Source organism: Tamandua tetradactyla, chromosome 21, assembly GCF_023851605.1.
Source record: "Tamandua tetradactyla isolate mTamTet1 chromosome 21, mTamTet1.pri, whole genome shotgun sequence".
Lineage (NCBI taxonomy): Eukaryota > Metazoa > Chordata > Mammalia > Pilosa > Myrmecophagidae > Tamandua > Tamandua tetradactyla.
Window position 1 is genome coordinate 35,960,697 of NC_135347.1, and position 23,213 is coordinate 35,983,909.

Sequence of the window (23,213 nt, forward strand, 5' to 3'; positions counted from 1 at the left end):
GTTATTAATGGCATATTGATGATGACTGTTCAGTCTTCCTGATGAATTGGCCCTTTTATGTATATGAAATGTACCTCTCTATCTCTGATATGATTCCTTGTCCTGAAGTCTGATTATTTAGTTTCCTTGCTGCTAAAACAAATACCATGAAATCAGCTGGCTTAACAACAAATTTATTGGCTCTTAGTTTCAGAGGCTAGAAGGCTTGTTTTTTTCCAGGATCAGTATTTTCTGGCTGATCAGCAATCTTAAGGTTTCCTTGGTGTTCTGTCACATGTCAATGCTCAGAGCAGCATCTTCTTTCTCTTTTGGGTTCTGTTGACTTTCAGCTTTTGGCTGGTCCCCATGGCTCTCTCTCTCCTTCTCTCTCTCTCTCTCTCTCTGTGTGTCTGAATTTCATTCTTTTTATAAAGGAACTCCAGTAATCTGGATTAAAACCCAACCTGATTAGCTAGACCATACCTTAATTGCAAGTACCATCTTCAAGAGCTCCTATTTACAATGGATCTACAACTACAGGACCAGGGATTAGGACCTGAACATATCTTTTGTGAGGGACATGGTTCAATCTCCAACATCTACTTTGTCTGGTATTAATATGCTCAAATGAGTTTTCTTAGAATTATTATTTGAATGAATTATCTTCCATATTATTACTCTCAACCTATTTGTGTCTTTTTATTTTCTGTGAATTTCTTGTATACAGCATGTAGTTGGGTGTTGCTTTTTTATCCACTCTGACATTCTGTGCTTTTCAGTTTGAGCATTTAGTCCATTTACCTTTAATATAATTTTTGATATATTTGAATTTAAATCTGTTATCTTCCTTCTTGCTTTTATTCCTCATACTATTTTCTTGTTCTAGTGTTCCTCACTTCTTGCCATCTTTTAGGTTAATCAGATTTTACTAAATTTAATTTTCACTGATAATTGTGTTTTTTTAAGCTAAACCTTTTGGCCTTATGCTTTAGTGGCTCCTCTGGAGAGTACTTCATCATTAACAGTTTATTTAGAGTTAATATTGCAGCACTTCATATAAAATATAAATCTTATCATTTTCATTTATCTTTCCATTTTGTTGTTACTGAAATACATTTTTACATCTACATATGCAATATAGTATTGTTGTTTTGCTTTGAATAGTCAGTTGCCTTTTAGTGAAATTAAGATGAGAAAGAATATATAATCGTTTATGTTACCCACATATCATTCATTTCCTGTGGTCTTCATTCCTTTCTATAATTTTTAGTTTCCACTGGATTCATTTTCTTTAACACTTCTTACAGTGAATGTCTGCTGGTGATATAAATTATCTTGGATCTCTTTTACATGAAAATAAATTTACCTTTTTTTCTGAGGGATATTTTTATTTGAATCTAGAATTCTTGGTTTGCTCCCTGCCCCTCTTCAGCACCTTAAAAATATTGTTCCATTGTCTCCTGTCTTTCCCTTTTTTGGATGAGAAATCAGCTGTCATTTGTACCATCATTTCCCTATATTTAATATGTCTTCTAGCTCCCTCCCTCCCTCTCTCTTTCTTTCAATCTCTTTCTTCTTCTCTTTCTATTCTAAAATAGAAAGATTTTCTCTTCTGAATTTTATTTCTTAGTTCTAGAATTTGCATTCTTTTTCCTTCCTTGAGTTTTCTTTTCTTCGCTGAGATTCCCTTTCAGTTCACACATTATTTTCATCTTTTCCTTTAAGTTCTGGAACATATTAATGATAATTGCTTTTTAATAGTTGTCTGCTAATTCTAATTCCTGTTTCATTTCATTTCTATTGACTGCCTTCTTTCTTGACCACAGATCATGTTTTACTGTTTCTTTTCATTAAAAATAATTATTTTTAGTTGCATTCTGTACACTGTGGATGATATGCTGAAGGGTCTAGATTATGTTCCTTTTCTTTTAAAGAATATGAGTTTTGTTCTAGCAGTCAGATGACTAGAGGATTATTTTGGTACTCCCTGGGTTGATTTTGTTACTTTTTTGGTTTTGAGCATAGTCACAGGGGATGAACCCTACTGTAGAGCATAGTTTTAGTCCTAAACTCAGTCCTAAATCCTAAAAGTCCTTGGGCTCCTTATCATCCCTCTTTACCACCTTCTATACCCTTTCCTATTTCACCACTGATCTGATTTGTGAAACTATATAATTAATTACCATTTCTAGAATTTTATATAAATGAGAACATATAGTGTATATTCTTTTCTTTCACTCAGTTGCTTCCTTGAATCAGTATAATGATTTTGAGATTTATTCATAATGTTTCAGGTATTAGTAGGTATTCTTTTTATTGTTGCATAGTATTCCATTTTAAAGATATTATTTGTTTACCATTCATCTGCTGATGGACATTCGAGTTGTTTCCAACTTTGAACTATTAGAAATAAGGCCAGGCACTTAACATTTATTACATTTATTCCAGTAGAAGAGGAACTTAGTGACTTTTTAAAGTATGTTAAGCACTAGAATGTTTTCAGTATTCCAATAAATCTCCAGAAGACTATTTGTATAATACTTTTCCTCCTCTTTTCTCATTAATGCCTCACATGAAATAAGTGAGAAACAATAACCAAGAGGGGAAAAAAGTGAAATATAATATAACAAATGAGAGAAATCTAGTTTTGTTTGTTAGACGATGAACTATCCATGTCTTAGTTGAAAATTGCCACAAGGATGTGAGTTTTAAATGAATTAAAAGTTGCATCATCTGAATTAACTATTTATAAGTATTTCTCTGGGAACTTTTTAATTCAGTAGCCTTTTCAGTGAGCAGTTTTGTTTCATAATGGCCTTGATGTTCATTAAACCTCATACACAATTTATGTTTTTATTTTCTCTGCCTATTTTCATTTAATAAGAGACTATGGTGTTTCCTTTTTTGGTAAGTATGTAACTTTTTAGTTGTTCAGACTGTTTTGCTTTGCAAACTTTTGCTTTAATTCTCTTCAATTAGAGGAAGTGATTTATTTATATAGAGTAGTATGTAGGTGCTTGATGAATGTTGCTGCCAAGTGGAAATGGAATGCAATGTGCCACTGTAAGTAGAGTTTTATTAGCTGCTAAAATATGAAGGATTTCAATTTTCCTAAGAATTTAAATAGGGTAAAATGACTTTGGAGGTTGGTAAGGTTCTGTGTTCTGATGGAGAACTCTGAACAAATTAAAAAGTAGTCTGCATTTTATGAAAATGCCAATGGCCTAATTAAGAATGATGTGCTCTTAGAGATGCTTTTTCTCCTTTAAAATATGTAATTGGGACTGTGCAAGCTTTGGCAGGGTAATACTCCAGATGTAGTGGAGGCATGTAGATCAATCTTTAAGACTTCTGACTCTCATGAATTTGAACAGAAATCTCCGAGTCTATGTGCTCTTCCGAATGCTGTGGTATAAAGAAATGAGGAAGTGAGTTTTTTAGTTATCTCCTTCTGCACACTTCTTAAAATTTAAAAAATAATGACGACATCTTCATTTTGGAGACCGTGAGAAATTGAGTTGTAAATACCACATTGTCCTGCAAAGCAGCTGCCATATTATAAAATGAAAATGATCTTTACTTGTATTGATAGGGTGATGTTACTGATTTAGGTACAGTTTCCTCTTGGATAGGACCCATCAGATATGTAGGAACGTAATATATAGAAGATATTTGCCTAATTAATGTTTCTTTCCCCTAAATACAGCCAGATTCCTCTAGGCATTTCCTAGGGCAGCATTTTATATATAATCTGTATTAATAAAGGTTAATAAAATGTATGAATTAAAACTTGAAGAGTGGTCTTGAGGTATGATTGTAAAGCTATTTATATTTTAAACTTTTAAGTTATGGAAATAAATGTAACCATTTTAATTTTTTAAAACTTTTATTATTTTATTGTTGATCTTTTTAAATTTGGCATATTATATTATGGCACTTCCTAGGATTTTTGAAACATGATCAGGAATCTGTATTTAAGAACAAAGTGATAAAAAGAAAAATATATGATAAATAATATTTGTAGTGTAAAACATCTTACTAGGATATATTCTAATATGTTCTTTCTCAGAATGAAAAAAGTTGTGTGTGCGTATATGTGTGGTCATAGTTAGCAAAAAAGGCAGTATTAGGATTTGGCTGGTCAGAATGTAAGTCATAAGTATGAACAGAAATCTGGATGATCAGAGGAATGTGGGAGATTCTAAACATAGAGAATTGTTTTGATTAAACCTGAAGTGGTGTGCTACTTAGACTTCAGTATGTATGAACAAGTTTGAATCCACCTGAGTTTATATAGCAAACAAAATTCTCACAAAATTTATCTTGCACTGCGTTGGTAGTTGACAGTTCCATTCACCAAAAGGTTTATTGACTATTCATTATTTGCACAACACAATCCTAGATAAATCATGTAGACCTATGTCCTCAGAATGCCCATGATATGGTAGATAGAACAGAGAAGTAGACCAAAAATTATAGTTTCACACTTAGGAGTGCATCAGAGTACAGTCTTGGCCTCACTATTCGGCCCAGATCTGTTGTCAGGCCTCAGTCTTTGGAAAGGTGAAGAGCAAATGGCCACCTTAGCCTTGTTTCTTGGCATTTTTGACCTAGAGTGTGGCACCACATTAACCAAATTAATCATATCTAATCTCTATATAGCATCTGTTATATAAACAAAGTATGAAGTTAAAATTTAGGGTTAATATCTGAAGTTTAACTCTTTTTTTAAATACATGGGCAGGCACTGGAATTTGAATCTGGGTCTCCAGCATGGCAGGTGAGAACTCTACCACTGAGCCACTGTTGTCTGCCCAGAAGGTTAACTTTTAAATTTAATCATTATAAATGTAAGAGAAGAAAAATATCTTTATGTGCTTTAAATGTGGAATTCCAATTAAATAAATGAAGGAATTAATGAAAATAGTACAAATATTAAGCAATACTACATTAACTAAATGACTTTAGGAAGAACTTTATATATTTTCAACAAGTGTTTATAAAATTATAAAACTTATTGTCATGGTTAGGGGCAGGTGTCAACTTGGCCAAGTTGTGGTACCTGTTCATCTGATTGGGCAAGCGCTGGCCTGTCTGTTGCAATGAGGACATTTCATAGGATTAGGTCATGATCACCTCAGCTACATCCACAGCTGATTCCATTTGTAATCAGCCAAAGGGGAGTGTCTTCTGCAATTAGTGATGCTAAATGCAATCATGGGAAGCCTTTTAAGGAGGACTCAGAGGAGAAAGGTTGCATTCCTGCTTTGGCTGGTGAGCCTCTCCTGTGGAGTTCGTCCAGGCCATCCATTGGAGTCATCGGCTTCGCAGCCTGCCCTGTGGATTTTGGACTCTGCATTCCTACGGTCACGTGAGACACTTTCATAAATTTTATATTTGCAAGTGTTCCCTGTTGATTCTGTTTCTCTAGAGAGCCCTAACTAATACATCTTGGTACCAGGAGTGGTTCTTAAAGAACACAATCTTAAAAATGGGTTTTTATGAATGGTTTTCTACTCTGACTGGACTCAGAGACACTAAGGACTCTGATTCCCGTAATCAGAATGACACTCCCAATCCATGGACTGAGTTGGCAAAGGAGATAGTCAAAATATCATCATTCGATTCTCCTAATGCTTCGCTTGTACGAAGCCAGACTCCGGGGGATAATGTTTTTGACACCTTTACAGAGTTTTATAGAAATAAAAGTTACAGAGATGTTGGTTGGTTGTTGTTAGATACACTGTCTACATTAAAGGGCGAAAGGGGTGGGCTTAAGGCTTCAAACAAGAAGCTTAAGTGCCGTCTGAAAGATGTAGAGGTTTCTATGAGTATCCTGAAGGAAAATCTTATTTCCTGTAGCCGTAGACTTGAGATCTCTGAAAATCAGACTCAGAATCTTATTGTTAGAGTAGCAACTTTACAACGTAAACTGAAATCTCAGTCTTGCATGGTGTCTGCCGTTAAAGTGAGGGCATTGATTGGAAAGGAGTGGGACCCTGAAAAATGGGATGGTGACATATGGATTGATAATGATGTTGGGGGTGAGGTTGAAACCCTAGACCATGCTGAGCCTTCTTTAGATAACCCTGTAATAGTCTGCCCTGAGGACATAGCCACCCCACCTCCAGCCTGCCTTGAGGAATTGGCCACCCAACCTCCTCCTGAAGGGATTAGCCCTAGAGTGATTAATCCTGTTTCACCAGATGAAACTGCAAATGAAAGCCCTGAAGCAAATGGCTTGGAAGATATTTCTAATTCTTTTCATGACCCACCCCCCACCACCCCTCATTTCTTCTAGACCTATAACTAGACTAAAGTCCCAGCAGGCCCCTAAAGGTGAGGTACAAAGTATCACACATGAGGAGGTACGTTATACTCCAAAAGAACTGTGTGAGTTTTCCAATTTATATAGACAGAAATCAGGGGAATATGTGTGGCAATGGATTTTAAGAGTGTGGGATAATGGTGGGAGGAATATAAGGCTGGATCAGGCTGAATTTATTGATATGGGCCCACTAAGCAGAGATTCTGCATTCAATGTTATAGCTAGAGCAGTTAGAAAAGGTGTTAACAGCTTGTTTGGGTGGTTGGTTGAAACATGGATCAAAAGGTGGCCAACATTACCTGAGGTTGAAATGCCAGAACTGCCCTGGTATAATGTAGATGAGGGGATCCAGAGGCTTAGAGAGATTGGGATGTTAGAGTGGATTTATCATGCAAAGCCTGCTCTTACACCCCAGGAATGTCCAGAGGATGCACCTTTTACCAGAACAGTGAGAAATAAATTTGTGAGACTAGCACCATCATCCCTCAAGAGCTCTGTGGTTGCACTTCTCTGTAGGTCAGATATTACTGTAGGAACTGCTGTCACTGAGCTGGAATCCTTAAACACAATGGGGATGACAGGATCCCGAGTTGGCAGAAGCCAGGTGGCAGCACTTAATCACCAAAGACAGGGTAGACGTGGGTATTATAATAGACAACAAACTCAAAGGAGGCATCAAAATTATATGACACGCAGAGATTTGTGGCATTGGCTAGTAAATCATGGGGTGCCTAGAAATACAATAGAAGGGCAGTCTACTAAATTCTTGTTGGAGCTGTATAAACAAAAGAGTTCTAGGTCAAGGGAACAGAAGTCTAACCTGAAAGAGTCACGGCCCCTTAACCAATTTCCAGACTTGAAACAGTTTACAGACCCTGAGCCCCTTGAATGAAGGGGAGGCCAGGTCCCTAAGGGGGAGAAACCTGTTACACAGCCACAAATTTATACTGCTAACCTTCCTCTAAGTCTTCCCCAAGGAGACCGACGGCCTTTTACCAGGGTAACTGTGCATTGGGGAAAAGGAAATGATCAGATATTTTGGGGATTATTAGACACTGGTTCAGAAGTGACATTAATTCCAGGGGACCCAAAACGTCACTCTGGACCACCACTGAGAGTGGGGGCTTATGGAGGCCAGGTGATCAATGGAGTTTTAGCTCAGGTCCGTCTCGCAGTGGGTCCAGTGGGCCCCTGGACCCATCCTGTAGTTATTTCCCCAGTTCCAGAATGTATAATTGGCATAGACATACTGAGCAACTGGCAGAATCCCCACGTTGGTTCTCTAACTCGTGCAGTGAGGGCTATTATGGTGGGAAAGGCCAAGTGGAAGCCACTAGAACTGCCCCTACCAAGCAAAATAGTAAATTAAAAGCAATACCGTATTCCTGGAGGGATTGCAGAGATTATTGCCACTCTTAAGGACTTGAAAGATGCAGGGGTGGTGATTCCCACCACATCCCAGTTCAACTCTCCTATTTGGCCTGTGCAGAAAACAGATGGGTCTTGGAGAATGACAGTGGATTATCGTAAACTCAATCAGGTGGAAACTCCAATTGGAGCTGCTGTTCCAGATGTAATATCATTGCTTGAGCGAATCAGTACTTCCCCTGGTACCTGGTATGCAGCTATTGATCTGGCAAATGCTTTTTTCTCAATAGCTATTAGTAAGGACCACCAGAAACAGTTTGCTTTCAGCTGGCAAGGTCAGCAATATACTTTCACTGTCCTACCTCATGGGTATATCAACTCTCCAGCCCTATGTCATAATCTTGTTCGCAGAGAACTTGATCGTTTCTCCCTCCCACAAGACATCACACTGGTCCATTATATTGATGATATCATTTTGATTGGACCTAGTGAGCAAGAAGTAGCAACTACTCTAGATTTACTGGTAAGGCATTTGCGTGTCAGAGGATGGGAGATAAATCCAGCAAAAATACAGGGGCCTTCCACCTCAGTAAAATTTCTAGGTGTCCAGTGGTGTGGGGCTTGCCAAGATATCCCTTCTAATGTGAAGGATAAATTGCTGCATCTGGCCCCTCCCACAACCAAAAAAGAGGCACAACGCCTAGTGGGTCTTTTTGGATTTTGGCGACAACATATTCCTCATTTGGGTGTGGTACTCCGGCCCATTTATCGAGTGACCAGAAAAGCTGCTAATTTTGAGTGGGGACCTAAACAAGAGGAGGCTCTGCAACAGGTCCAGGCTGCTGTGCAAGCTGCTCTGCCACTTGGGCTGTATGATCCAGCAGATCCAATGGTGCTGGAAGTGTCAGTGGCAAATAGAGATGCTGTCTGGAGCCTTTGGCAGGCCCCTATAGGAGAATCACAACGCAGACCCTTAGGATTTTGGAGCAAAGCCTTACCATCTGCTGCAGATAACTACTCTCCTTTTGAGAAACAGCTTTTGGCCTGCTACTGGGCCTTAGTAGAGACTGAACGCTTAACCATGGGCCACCAAGTTACCATGAGACCTGAGTTGCCTATCATGAGTTGGGTGTTGTCTGACCCATCAAGCCATAAAGTTGGGCATGCACAGCAGCACTCTATTGTAAAGTGGAAATGGTATATACGAGATAGAGCCAGAGCAGGTCCTGAAGGCACAAGTAAGTTACATGAAGAAGTGGCACAAATGCCCATGGTTTCCACTCCTGCTGCCACATTACCTTCTCTTTCCCAGACCAGAGCTATGGCCTCTTGGGGAGTTCTTTACAGTGAATTGACTGAGGAAGAGAAAACTCGGGCCTAGTTTACAGATGGTTCAGCACGATATGCAGGTACCACCCAAAAGTGGACAGCTGCAGCATTACAACCCCTTTCTGGGGTGTCCTTGAAGGACAGTGGTGAGGGGAAATCCTCCCAGTGTGCAGAACTTCGAGCAGTGCACCTGGTTGTTCATTTTGCATGGAAGGAAAACTGGCCAGAGGTGTGTTTGTATACTGACTCATGGGCTGTTGCTAATGGTTTGGCTGGATGGTCAGGGACTTGGAAAGACCATAATTGGAAAATTGGTGATAAAGAGGTCTGGGGAAGGAGTATGTGGATAGACCTTTCTGAGTGGGCTAAAAACATGAAGATATTTGTGTCCCATGTGAATGCACACCAGAGGGTGACTTCAGCAGACGAAGATTTTAATAATCAAGTGGATAAGATGACCCGTTCTATGGATACCAGTCAGCCTCTTTCCCCAGCAACTCCTGTTATTGCCCAATGGGCTCATGAACAAAGTGGTCATGGTGGTAGGGATGGAGGTTATGCATGGGCTCAGCAACATGGATTTCCACTCACTAAGGCTGACCTGGCTACAGCCACTGCTGAGTGCCCAATCTGCCAGCAGCAGAGACCCACACTCAGCCCCCGATATGGCACCATTCCCCGAGGTGACCAGCCAGCTGCATGGTGGCAGGTTGATTACATTGGACCAGTCCCTTCATGGAAGGGGCAGCGATTTGTTCTAACTGGAATAGGCACATACTCTGGATATGGGTTTGCTTTCCCTGCACACAATGCTTCTGCCAAAACTACTATCCGTGGGCTTACAGAATGCCTTATCCATCATCATGGCATTCCACGTAGGATTGCTTCGGATCAAGGAACACACTTCACAGCAAATGAAGTGCGGGAATGGGCACATGCTCATGGAATTCTCTGGTCTTACCATGTTCCCCATCATCCAGAAGCAGCTGGATTGATAGAACAGTGGAGGCCTTTTGAAAACTCAATTACGGTGCCAACTAGGTGGCAAAAACTTGAAAGGCTGGGGTAATGTTCTCCAGGAAGCTGTATATGCTCTGAATCAGCGTCCGCTGTATGGTGCTGTTTCTCCCATAGCAAGGATCCATGGGTCCAGGAACCAAGGGGTGGAAATGGGTGTGGTGCCACTCACTATTATTCCTAGTGATCCACTAGGAAAATTTTTGCTCCCTGTCCCTGCTACCCTGAGTTCTGCTGGTCTACAGGTTTTAGTTCCACAATGGGGTGTGCTTTCTCCAGGAGAAACAACAGTGATACCACTGAACTGGAAGTTAAGATTGCCACCTGGTCACTTTGGGCTACTTATGCCTCTGGATCAACACACCAAGAAGGGGATTACATTTTTATCTGGGGTAATTGACCCTGACTATCAGAAGGAAGTAGGATTGCAACTACATAATGGAGGTAAAGAAGAGTTTTCTTGGAATATAGAAGATCCCCTGGGGCGTCTATTAGTACTACCATGCCCTGTGATTAAAATCAATGGAAAACTGCAACAACACAATCCAGGCAGGACCACTAATGGCTCTGAGACTTCAGGAATGAGGGTTTGGGTCACCCCACCAGGCAAAGAACCACGGCCAGCTGAAGTGCTTGCTGAGGGGAAAGGGAACATGAAATGGGTAGTGGAAGAAGGTAGTGATAAATATGAACTTCGACCACGTGATCAGTTACAGAAACGAGGACTGTAATACTGTTTTGTTTATGTTATACTATTTAAGTTGTAAGATATCAAGTGTAAGAATGAATGTTGCCCAAGAATTTGCACCCTATTCTGGAGAGATTTAATGTGTTTCCAGTTATATGCTGGACAGTTGAGTATTGTCAGGTAAAAGAAAAAATGTGTGCTTATTTGTTTTCATTTGGAAATTAAGTATGGTCTAAGGTGGTACCTATATATATATAGGTGCCAAGTTGACAAGGGGTGGACTGTTATGGTTAGGGACAGGTGTCAGTTTGGCCAAGTTGTGGTACCTGTTCATCTGATTGGGCAGGCGCTGGCCTGTCTGTTGCAATGAGGACATTTCATAGGATTAGGTCATGATCACGTCAGCTACATCCACAGCTGATTCCATTTGTAATCAGCCAAAGGGGAGTGTCTTCTGCAATTAGTGATGCTAAATGCAATCATGGGAAGCCTTTTAAGGAGGACTCAGAGGAGACAGGTTCCATTCCTGCTTTGGCTGGTGAGCCTCTCCTGTGGAGTTCATCCAGGCCATCCATCAGAGTCATCGGCTTCGCAGCCTGCCCTGTGGATTTTGGACTCTGCGTTCCTACGGTCACGTGAGACACTTTCATAAATATTATATTTGCAAGTGTTCCCTGTTGATTCTGTTTCTCTAGAGAACCCTAACTAATACACTTATATATAGGTAAAAGAATATATATTTAAATATAAAAATTTAAATACTGAAATAAGGCAGAAGAGCAATACAAGGCAGAAGAGTACAAAGGAGGTATGGATTTCTTTCTTTTTTTTTTAAGATGTGGAAGAAAATTTATTTAGCTTTGTGAGCTTTTACTTACATGATAATTACCTACTCTTGGCACAGGTAGACCTTATTAAAATTCCATAAATTGCTTTTAATAAGGAAAGCTTTAGGTTGATTTTATGAAGCTTTCAGATATTAAATTTGAGAAACTTACTGATTATCAGGATTTGCATGCATGATCACAATCAAAATGGTAAAATAAACCAAAGAACATGACATTTTGACAACCACCAAAATGTAATCACAATTTCTAGTCAAACACATATTCCTATAGTATACTCACTTTGAACCCTTAATTTATTTTCCTTTTTATAGTCTTCCACATTTTTTCTGAATATAGGTTACAAGTAATAATCTTTATTATCTCCCGAGTCTTAATACCAAGTCACCTGTTGCACCTTGGCTATATTTTTATCCTTATAAAAGTAGTATATGCTTATTAAACCACTTGTACTTCAGTAATCTTGCCAATGTAAAAACATTAAAGAATTAAGAACGAATAATGGAGTCATTATTTCACTGATGCTAATCACCAACCATTCTGCCTGATAGATTCTTTCCATTTCTAAATAGCACTGGAAAGAAAAGTGAAATTAGGTGAAACCTGTGATATTTTACCAGCCGTCATATACTTTTAATAGTTTGACAGCAGAAAAATTTGATAAGAGTAAATTAATTGGCTAGCATTTAAACATGTACACTTTAGTAATTAAAAAGCTTATAAATAGTTAGGTAAACTTGTGGAGAAGCTGACCAAGATATATAAATTGGGAGATACAAGTGTTCATTTACATTTTCTTTCATTTTTTTAAAAAATATTTTATTGAAGTTTAATGTACAATAGCTCATTTGTCATTTGGAAGTCCTTTTATTATAAAGATAATTCTTTTGCTGATGATGAACAGCAGCCTTGTCCGTGATTATTCTGGACTTCCCCGTTGGATAAATTCAGTTTCTTCTTGAGGCATTGTTTCCTTCTGTATTTCTGAGGTAATGATTTTACTATTTCTGAAATATCTGGAGGATGCTGAGGCATCAGCAAATCTGGTGATTTACTTCCCATAGAGTGCTGTGAAATTGCAAATGAGTGAGGTGGTGTTCCTGCTGATCTCAAAGCTTCTGGTACATTGAGTTTAGGATCGTCTCTTCTGTCAGGGAACCTTATCCATGGAGGACGTGTCTTGACCTCCTGGACTACCCTACTGGCAGAAGCCATCTTGCTGCCCGTGATGAGATCATGGATTTCTAATCTTTGTAGAATTGTTTGTGTGTATGCTAGCATCTATTACTCAGGCAAAATTACCTTTATTCTATTGAAGCTATGGGTATTCCAAGAGCAAATCCAGTTTGGGAATTCTTATTTCTATAAGAATGCGTTAAAAGCAGAATAGCAACTTCAGGACTCTAGATTTCATAGGGAGGAAAAATTGCATAATAATGTATATAATAGTTTCCATAGAAATTTTCACTTGGCCATAATAAATAACATTCAAAGTGTGAAGAAAAGAAGAAGATGTTAGAGTCATGTACTCCAAAAGATTGATTAAGCTCAGTTAAAAATGAGCATCTACTTAATAAACCAAATATGTAGCATGGCGACTACAGGAGCAATCTAATGAACTGCAGAGCTGAGAAATAATTGTTGTAAAATTTTTACTGCTAATATTTTTCATAATGAAAATATGATTCAATGTCAATTAAAATATTTGATAGTATTTCATAATTATTGTTAGCTATGACCATGACCAACCCCTAACAAATATTCCAAGAAACTTCCCCCACCCATGATTCCCAGGAAACTCATTGAGCCCACCCTAGCCCATGCAACAGTTGCCTGATACCTCTTGCCCTCCAGTAGTTGCAGCTCTGGCAGCTGCAGTCTTGTGATAAGGTTTCCTTATCCAACATCCATCCTTTGGCAGTTAGAACCCTGCATGACTACGGTAGCACTTAAAATTTAAACCTCACCAATGAAGAGCTACCAGCTCCCTGCTTAGCGCTTGCTTCTAAAACGACTGGTGAAAACTTGCCATTTTCCCTGCCCAAGCTAGACAATGAAATTCCACCACCTCCCTTTCCCTGCTTCTGCCAACCATCCTGTATAAGCTGTACTCCTTCCCTTGCTCAGGACTGTCGCCATCTGAGGCTTCAGCCTACCTGTGCATAGCCTTGCAATAAAATTCCTTAGTTCAGTTTTGGTCTCTTCTCCCCTCTCCCAGTTGAAAAATATTGGTTATTCTTATAGTCCGTACATATATTCTGTTGTGGTAAAATTAGATTTCAGTCTCAACTTGGGTTAAATGTGTATTTTAAAACTCAACCTCTACCAGGTGGAGGTGTACACTGAGTGTTAGTAAAATATAAAGGAAGGGTCTTTAGCTCATTTGGGGAGCAGAGGTTTCCTGAATTATCTCAAATGATGAGTGGAAGTTCACTTAGTAGAGAAGAGGTGTGGTGAGTGCAAGACAGGGGTTGGACCGCAGGTGGTTTAGAATTGCTGGGGTATCCAGTATGAGGCTGGGGTGGATTGAGTGACTGGCGAGGAGCTATTTCATAGGGGGATTTCTTTACCAAGCTTAATAGTTTAGGCTTTTTCCTACTGAAGTGTTTTGAGGAGGAGAGTGAATTGCTCAAATTTGTATTTTAGATCATTCTCTAGTAGTTTGAGTGACAACAATGTGGAAATTGGGTTTGACAGCATCAAGACCATTTAGGAGGCTAATGGAATAGCCAAGGAGCATGATGAGGAGTACCAGATTGAGATATTGGTAGAGTTGAGAATTTGTTTCAGAAGTAAAATCAGTAAGATTGGCGATGGTTGGATTTGGAAAGACAGAAAGTAAGAAGCTGCTTAAGTTTCAGGGTGGAGTAACCACCTGAACTTGCCGTTGGAAGAGCAAATGCAGGTCAAGATAAGGTTTGTAGTAAAGAAAGATGTAATGTTGGACTTTGACTGCCCATGAGTTATCGAAGTGTTTAAGCTAGCAGGCATCTGAATGCAGGCATCTAAAGCTCTGAAGAGTGACCAGGCAAAGCCTGAGGGGGATGCCATGTGGCAGATTAAGTATGTGCTCTGATATATACTTGTTTTTATTCTTATTCTGCATTCCTGTGTAGATGTGAAGGCATTGTATATAAGAACTCTTGAAGGTTTTATATTACAACTGAATGAGGGTGCGCCCTAATTGGGATTACTGAAGTCTTTTCTAAGCAGAAGAAATTCAGATGTAGTCAGAAGGAGGAGCTGGAAGCCCGAAGTCAGCGGGAACTGGAAGAGAAAGGCGAGGTTGGATATCAGCCAAGGAACTGCAGAACATCACTGGCTGCCAGCACCAGAATGTTACAGGTTTGGGGGAAAAAAAACAATACCTTCCTGAAGGCTCGATTTTGAACTTCTAGATTCAGAGCTGTTACCCAGTAAGTTCCCATTATTTAAGCTACACCATTCAGTGGTATTTATCATAGCCACTGGAAACTAAGGGATGTGGATTTGAGATCTAGCCTCGTATAAGTGGCAGATAACACAATGGGAGCAGATGAAATCACTGGAGGAGAGCAGCGGAATGTTAGCTGGAAAAAAGGAAAAACAGCACATGGCAAGGGGGATGAAGAGTGCTGGAGTAGGGAAAGGATTTTCATTTTTTAATTGTGTGGACAGGCTAGGTTTCATAGAAAAAGTGAGACTGGGGCAGTGACTTGAAGGTGGTCAGGGAGTCAGCCACCTGCTTGTCGGGGGAAGAGCATTGCAGGTGGAGGGAACAGCCAGAGCAAAGACCTTGACTTGGGAGCCTGTCTGGGGTGTGCTAGGAGCATTGAGGAGGCCAGAGTGGCTGGAGCGGGTGAAGGAGGGCAGAGAATGGTAGGAGGGGCGGTCATCGAGGCAACATGGGGCCAGATCAGGTAGGGCTTTGTGAATCTTTGTGAGGACTTCGGCTTTTCCTCTGTGTGAAGTACAAAGCTTCAGGGGGGTTTGAGCAAAGTAATGGCATTGTCTTAACTTTTAAAAGAATCACTATGGCTGCTATATTGGAAATAGACTGGGGATGAAGACAGTAGTGTAAGCAAAGGACCTTAAGGTGGCTACTGCAGCAATCAGGGAGAGCTTCCAAGTTTGTCTCCTGCCGGTGCCTAGGCTCATGTCATATGTGCTCAATTCCCACCTCAGAGCCTTTGCACGTGCTCATCCCTGTGTATGAAATGCCCGTCTGTTTCCATTCGTCTTTGCCTAATTAATTCCTCCTGCACTTTCAAATCTCTTAAATTACATTCTCAGTAAGCATATGAGTAGTAAATGAGTCTACCCTAATTAGAGTCTACACTCTAATTAGTACATTCTATGTGGGTAGAAACTGTTTTGCTTACTATTATATTCATAGCTTGTTATAGGTAACCCAGTAAATATTTGCTGGATGAGTTATGAGTGAGTAAATGTGTGAGTGAATGAATGGATGAAATAATGAGGGAGAGAGAAGGCTCTAAGCCTGTAGCAAAAATATTCAATGAATTGGATCCCTGGCTCAATGATTTCAATGAGGAAGGATAGAGGTTGGTGTAATCAAATGTCAAGAGCCTTATAGAAAGAGAGGTCATCTGTCTTGACAGCCATCAAGAACAAGGGCCCCCCTCCCACTTCTCTCCACCCCCTCAGTCCTTTGGAAATTAGAAAAGCAAAGAAGAGATTTGTAAAAGCCCACAACTGTTTGATGATATTGTGAGCCACTGATTATATACCATATGTAGAATGTTTGTATATCAAGAATGTTTGTTTGTTTTGAACAGTAATATTTTTAAAAAAAAAATTATAAAAGCCAAGAGACTATGTAACTCAATGGTGGGGAATGCCTATAGCAAGAAAAAATAATTAGCAAATTTATTGAGCATCATTAACCCAAAGCAGATAGTCTCTGAATTAAGAAATTCAGTCTTAGATTACAGATATCTAGGAATGACTAGTGTTCGTATTTACATTAGATTTTCACAGGTCTTATAATTCACACCCAGAACTAAACTTAGCAAATGTGTGTCATGACAACACCTTTAATTAAGTTGTTTATTAAAACTTTGGCTGTGAACATAAGGACACCTCAAAGTACAGTAAATATATTTGAGAAAACTTTTCTGTTATTCTGTTAGCTGGAAGAGATTTTCCAGAAAATGGAATGCTTGGACAATGGTCACTGTGTTATACTAGAGTGACTGTACTTACAGAAAGTCCAGGAATTTGAAAACTCCAAACTCCTGAATTGACTGAATATTGTTTCTTTTCTTTCCACCTGTCTTCAGGAGTTTCTTCAGGGTATCCAAGTGCATCGTAACACTTATGATTTTACCACTGGGGGGCTCAGTGGGCTTTTTAATGTTTTTTCAGCAAATCAGATCTTGTATTTGTATGATAGGGAGACTTTGGGACAAGGCTTTTTCTCCCTCTTTTGAGAAAACATTTTGGAGGGGATACATTTAGATGACCAAGTGGATGGGTCAGTGCAGCCGTGAAGCCTTTGTAAATGTCCTCAAAGATGGAAAATCTTGTCATTGCTACATGTTAACTGAAATCAAATGGGCAGCCCAAATTTTGAAGCAACCAGCTAGGAAACCCTCTGCTTTAAAAGATTGTTTTAGTTACCTAACTACCAAAACAAACAGCATGCAGTGGATGGGCTTAAACAGTGGGAATTTATTGGCTCATGATTTTGAGGCTCGGAGAACTCCAAAATCAAGGTATCATCAAGGCAGTCTTTCTCCCAGAAACCTATGGTGTCCTTGACTTTTCTGTCACATGGAACACACATGATGGCCCCTCCGACTTCTGCTTTCTCTTCCAGTTCCCATTGACTTTCACTGTCTGGCTGCTCCCTTTCACTTTCTATCTCATTGGCCTTCCCTATGAGGCCATCAGTAATAGGATTCAGACTCATCCTGATTCAGTTGGGCCACAGCATACCTGAAATAACCTCATCAAATCATTGTATTTATAATGGGTTCATACCCACTGGAATGGATTAAGTTTAAGAACATGTTTTTCTGGGGTACATGGCTCCAAGCCACCACAGAGGGCTCATGTGATTTGGTTAGACCCAACAAAGTAATCTGTTTTAAGGCCTACTGACTAGTAACCTTAATTACAAATGCGCAATCTCTTGTGCCATGTAATGTAATAATTATTTGCACCCTAGTAGGGGGAATTCGACCTTCCAGATCCATGAACATCTTACCCTCACAGTGTGCTAATGACAGCTCTCCACAGGATGAATTGGCTCTATTTCCTGCACCTACCTTTCTAGGGAAGACGTGACAAGCCCTCCTTTTTAAAACATTTTGATAGATTTTAGAAAATGTACTTGAGGTAAGAAATATTCAAAAGAAGGGAGAAAATAGGCTATGATTCATTATTGATACCACTTTTGATTTTGATGTAAATAAGTTTGATTTATTGCTTTAATTTGATTTATAGCTTTACTTTAACTTGCCTAAGCAACTTTCAAATTAGATGCCTATTATACACAAAATGTTCTTCCCTTTAGTAAAGAATATTTAGTAGTTTGTCATCTGATTACATAATAATCTAAATTTTTATTTACTGCAATGTGAACATTTAAATGAAGAAAAATGATTTTTTAAAAATTACAGTGACAGAGCGTTTTTATCAGATCTTATAAATTCTTATAAGTATAAGAGCCTTTAAGAGGTTTTCCAGATAGCTTATCTTTAGTTTTTCAATTTTTGTATTTTAGACTTTTAACTAATGAAATAGAAATTTTATAGAATATTATATACAGTTCTTACTCTTAAATAATTAATACCAAATATTTTTAATAACCTGTTTTCCTGACTGTTTAGTTGAAGTATAATTGATATACAATAAGCTGCTACCTGTATTTAAAGTGTTCAAGTTGATGGATGTTATAGATTTATGTTCCTGGGAGACACTGCCAAAATAAAAATAATGAACCCATTCATCACCCACGTAAGTTTCCTCATGCGCCTTTATAAGCCCTGCCTCTCACCACCCCTTGGCAAACACTGATTTGCTCTCTGTATCTATAGATTTATTTGCATTCTCTGGAATTTTATATAAATGGCTAATAAAATAGGTATTTTTTTGGTTGTCGTGACTTCTTTCACTCAGCATTATCATTTTGAGATTCATGTTGTATGCATTACTTGTGCAGTCCTTTTACTGATGAATAATTTTCCATTGTATGACTATATATAGCAACTAATTTACATATTCACTTTTTGGTAGAAGTTTGGAGTGTGTCCAGTTTCAGACTATTAGGAATAAAAGCTACTATGAACATTCAGATACAAGTCTTTTAGATCTACATGTGCTTTCATTTCTCTTAGTTATATACCCAGGAGTGGAATGGCTGAATCATATGGTAGGTGTATGTCAACTTCTTAAGCAACTACCAAACTGTTTCTCCACCTACCACAAGTGTATGAGTTCCGCTTCCTCCACATCCTCACCATCAGTTGGTATGGTTTGTTTTTTAAATTGTAGTCATTCTGGTAGGTGTGTAGTGATACCTTATTGTGGCTTTTAACTTGCGTTTCTCTAATGACTAATGACATTTAGAACTTTTTAATGTGCATATGTGACATTCATGTATCTTTATCTTTTTCTTTTTCTTTCTTATTTTTGGTGATGGGTCTGTTCAAATTTTTTTGACCATTTTTGTCTTATTTTTTTAATTAAAAAAATCTCTTTATAATTGTGGATTCAAATCCTTTGTCAGATATATGATTTGCAAATATTTTATCGCTGATTATAGCTTGCCTTTTCATTTTCTTAACAGTCTTTTGTTATTATTATTATTATTATTATTTTAACAGAGTTTTTTAAAGATCGAAATTTTTAAAAAAGTTTTTGTGTCATAGTTAACCCAAAGTATACAAAGATTTTCTCCTATGTTTTCTTCTAAAAGTCTTATAATTATGGGCTTTACATTTAGTCCTATGATACGTTTTGTGCTCAATTTTGTATATGATGGGTTAAATTTTTTTTGTATATAATTATCCAATTATTTACCACCTTTTTGCTGTAAAAACTCATTTTTTGAGGGCCTTCAATCTTTATTGAACATCAGTATTCCTTGTAAGTAGAGGTCTATTTATGGACTTACTATTTATAGACTTACTTTTATGATCTGTTCATCTATTTGTTTATCTTTACACAAATATTACACAGTCTTGAATAGTGTAGCTTTACGACAAGTCCTGAAATCAGGTAGTGTTAGTTATTTAATTTTGGTCTTCTTTTCCCATGTTGTTTTGGCTAGTTTAGATCTTTGCATTTCCATATGAATTTTAGATTCAGTTTGTCAGTTTCTACAAAGTATTGTGGTTAGATTTTGATAATGATTGATTATTTTTATTTTTGAAACATATCCACATATAAACATGAACATTATCATATCATTCCATTCTTGTTATAAAATCAATAACTCACAATATCATCACATAGTTGTACATTCATCATCATGATCATTTCTTTGAACATTTGCATCAATTCAGAAAAAGAAAACAAAAAAATTAATAAATACCATACCCCTGACCCCTCCCTTTCATTGATCGCTAGCATTTCAATCTACTAAATTTATTTTAACATTTGTTCCCCTATTATTTATTTATTTATTTATTTATTTATTTTAAAAAATATGGAACACTTCACAAATTTGCGTGTCATCCTTGCGCAGAGGCCATGCTAATCTTCTCTGTATTGTTTCAATTTTAGTATATGTGCTGCCGAAGCGAGCACTATTTATTTATTTTTAATCCATATGTTTTACTCATCTGTCCATAAGGTAGATAAACAGAGCATTAGACACAAGGTTTTCACAATCACGCAGTCACATTGCAAAAGCTATATCATTATACAGTCATCCTCAAGAAACATGGCTACTGGAACACAGCTTTACATTTCCAGTCAGTTCCCTCCAGCCTCTCTGTTACACCTTAACTAAAGAGGTGATATCTATTTAATGCGTAAAAACGACCTCCAGGATAACCCCTCGAATCTGTTTGGAATCTCTCAGCCATTGACACTTAATTTTGTCTCATTTCACTCTTTCCCCTTTTGGTCGAGAAGGTTTTCTTAATCCCTTGATGCTGAGTCCCAGCTCATTCTAGAATTTCTGTCCCTCATTGCCAGGAAGGTTCACACCCCTGGGAGTCATGTCCCATGTAGAGAGAGGGAGGGCAGTGAGTTTGCAATGCTTTGTAGCTTTCACTGTTCAGGTCTTGGTCATTTTGGGTCACATTGATCCCTAAATAGTTCATATGTTTGATGCTATTATAAGTATATTCTTTAAAAATTTCTCTTTCTTATTGTGTGAGTATATAAAAATACAATCGATTTTTTGTATATTGATGCTGTATATTACATTGTTGCTAAACTCATTTTAGGTCTAGTAGCTTTTTCTGTAGATCCCACTGGATTTTCCACAGATTTCAACATAGTTTTTCCACATTCAGTTTCCAATGTCATCAACAAATAAATGACATTGACATCAATGAATAAAGACATCTTCCTTTCCAAACTAAATGCTTTTTATTTCTTTTCTTCCTGCACTGGCTAGAACTTCCAGATGTTGAATCGAAGTGCTGAGAGTGTGCATCCTTGTCTTGTTCCTGATCATAGGGGGAAGCATTTAATCTTTTGTCTTTTGCCATTATGATGTTAGCTTTAGGTTTTTTTTATAGATAACCTTTATTTAGTTGAGGGAATTCCTTCATATAATTGATTTGATGAGAGTTTTTCTTAGCAATAAGTACTAGAGTTTTGTCAACTGATTTTTCTGTGTTTATTGACATGATCATACAGTTTTTCTTTTGGAGTTCATTAATATGGTAAATTATATTGATTAATTTTTTTTAATTGTTACATTAACTTTGCCTTCTTGAGGGAAAACCCACTTGATTATGATATAGGATCTTTTTATGTATTATTGGATCTGATTTTCTAATATTTTGTTTAATATTTTTGCAAATATGTTCATAAGGGATATAGACCTCTAGTTTTCTTTTCTGGCAATGTCTTTATCTGTTCTGATAGCAAGAAAATGCTGGCCTTTGTGGAATTAGTTAGAAAATATTCTTCCTTTTCAGTTTTTCTGAAGAATTTGTATAGAATCAGTATTACTTTTTCCTTAAATGTTTGGTAAAATTTACTAGTGAAGCCATACGGGCCTGGAGTTTTCTTTGTAGAAAGAATTTTGACTAAACAGTCAGTCTATTAACCAGGTATTTATCAGGTTCTCTATTTCTTTTAAATGAACTTTGTGCCTTTCAGGGAATTTTTCTGGTTAATCAAAATTGTTGAACTTATTGACCTAGAGTTGTTTTCATATTCCCTTATTAGAGTTTTATTATTTGTATAGATGTGTAGGGATGCCACTGATGCTTTAAATATCTATATTTAATCATATTATTCTCAATAGACCTAAGGTTCCTCTGTCCAGTTCAGACCATTGTTATTTCCTTACAGCAGTTGCCACGTTGGCTCCTTTTTTTCTTAGTCTTTCCCTCTTTTGGAAGAACAGGCCTTTGTTATGGAGAACCTCTGGTATATTTCACAAAGCTGACTCTCCCCTCTTCTGGCCAGAGCCAGGAGGAGCTCTTTCTCGGAGCTTCACCGTGAGAACCTGGTGTGTTTACCAAAGGTGAACCCCCAGACTGTGTGTTCTCCGGGTGTTTCTTACTGTTATGCTGCCCACTCAACTTCCAGAAATCCATCAGAATTACCAGTTGTAGCTCTGGTGGCTTTGCTCCAGTTAAGCAAATCTCAGCTTTGACTCTCCGGATTCACCTGTGTTTCTAGATTTTCCTATAGCCCCACTTCTGTAACGGGCCTAAGGAACATAATTGATTTTTCAATTTGTTCCACTTTTTCTTATAGAATGAGAGTAATGATTTCCAAGCTCTTTATATGTCAGAACTGAAACTGGAAGTAAGAAGTCCATCTACATATATTTCAATACATTCTTATTTATTAGTTTTCTTATGACTGGATTTGGCCACAAATTATAACCAGTTTCTTATTTGAAATACATAATTTTCTTGATGATTAAAGATCATCTTTCTTGCAATAAATATGTGAAAATGTTAGGTAGAAATAAAGTGATAGAGATTTTTATGCACTAAATAGCTTCAGATTACTCCAGTGTTCAGATTACATTTGTTGTATTAGGGTTCTCTGGTGAAACAGAACTGATTTATATTATATTATACTGCAATATAATATAATATAATTTTATATTATATTATTTATATTATATCATGCTATATTACATACATTATACTGTATATTATATAGTATATATAAATGTTAAGAGATTATTATAGGAATTGGCTTACTTGACTGTGGGCATTGGTAGGTCACAAGCTGGAAGCTCCATTGAAGGGGAAGTTGTTTTCCTCGGGAGAAGCTGGCTGGCTAAAGAAAAGGCAGAAATTCTTCTTTGGGACTTCTGAAATCCTCAGTTTTGACTTTAAGACCCTAATAGCCTGGGTGAAGAGGCTTATTGCCTAGGGCAGCCTCCTTTATTTGACTGTAGATACAATCACTTTGTTGGTTGTAGATGCAATTAACTGACTAATGATGTAAATCCACCTACAAAATACCTGCACAGTAATAGTTCAGTGCTTGCTTGACCAAACAG

At 37.8% G+C, this 23,213-nt stretch overlaps 1 protein-coding gene, 1 non-coding gene and 1 pseudogene across 2 annotated transcripts in view; 1 reads left to right on the top strand and 2 right to left on the bottom strand.

Moving 5' to 3' along the window:
- Positions 1-23,213, top strand: part of MCTP1 (multiple C2 and transmembrane domain containing 1) — a 599,962-nt gene that overhangs the window by 75,201 nt on the left and 501,548 nt on the right. The window lies entirely within an intron of this gene.
- LOC143665769 (alpha-ketoglutarate dehydrogenase component 4 pseudogene) lies at positions 12,474-12,835 on the bottom strand (annotated as a pseudogene).
- Positions 20,205-20,311, bottom strand: LOC143665860 (U6 spliceosomal RNA). The gene has a single exon (XR_013167255.1). It is a non-coding gene; the product is annotated as a U6 spliceosomal RNA (small nuclear RNA).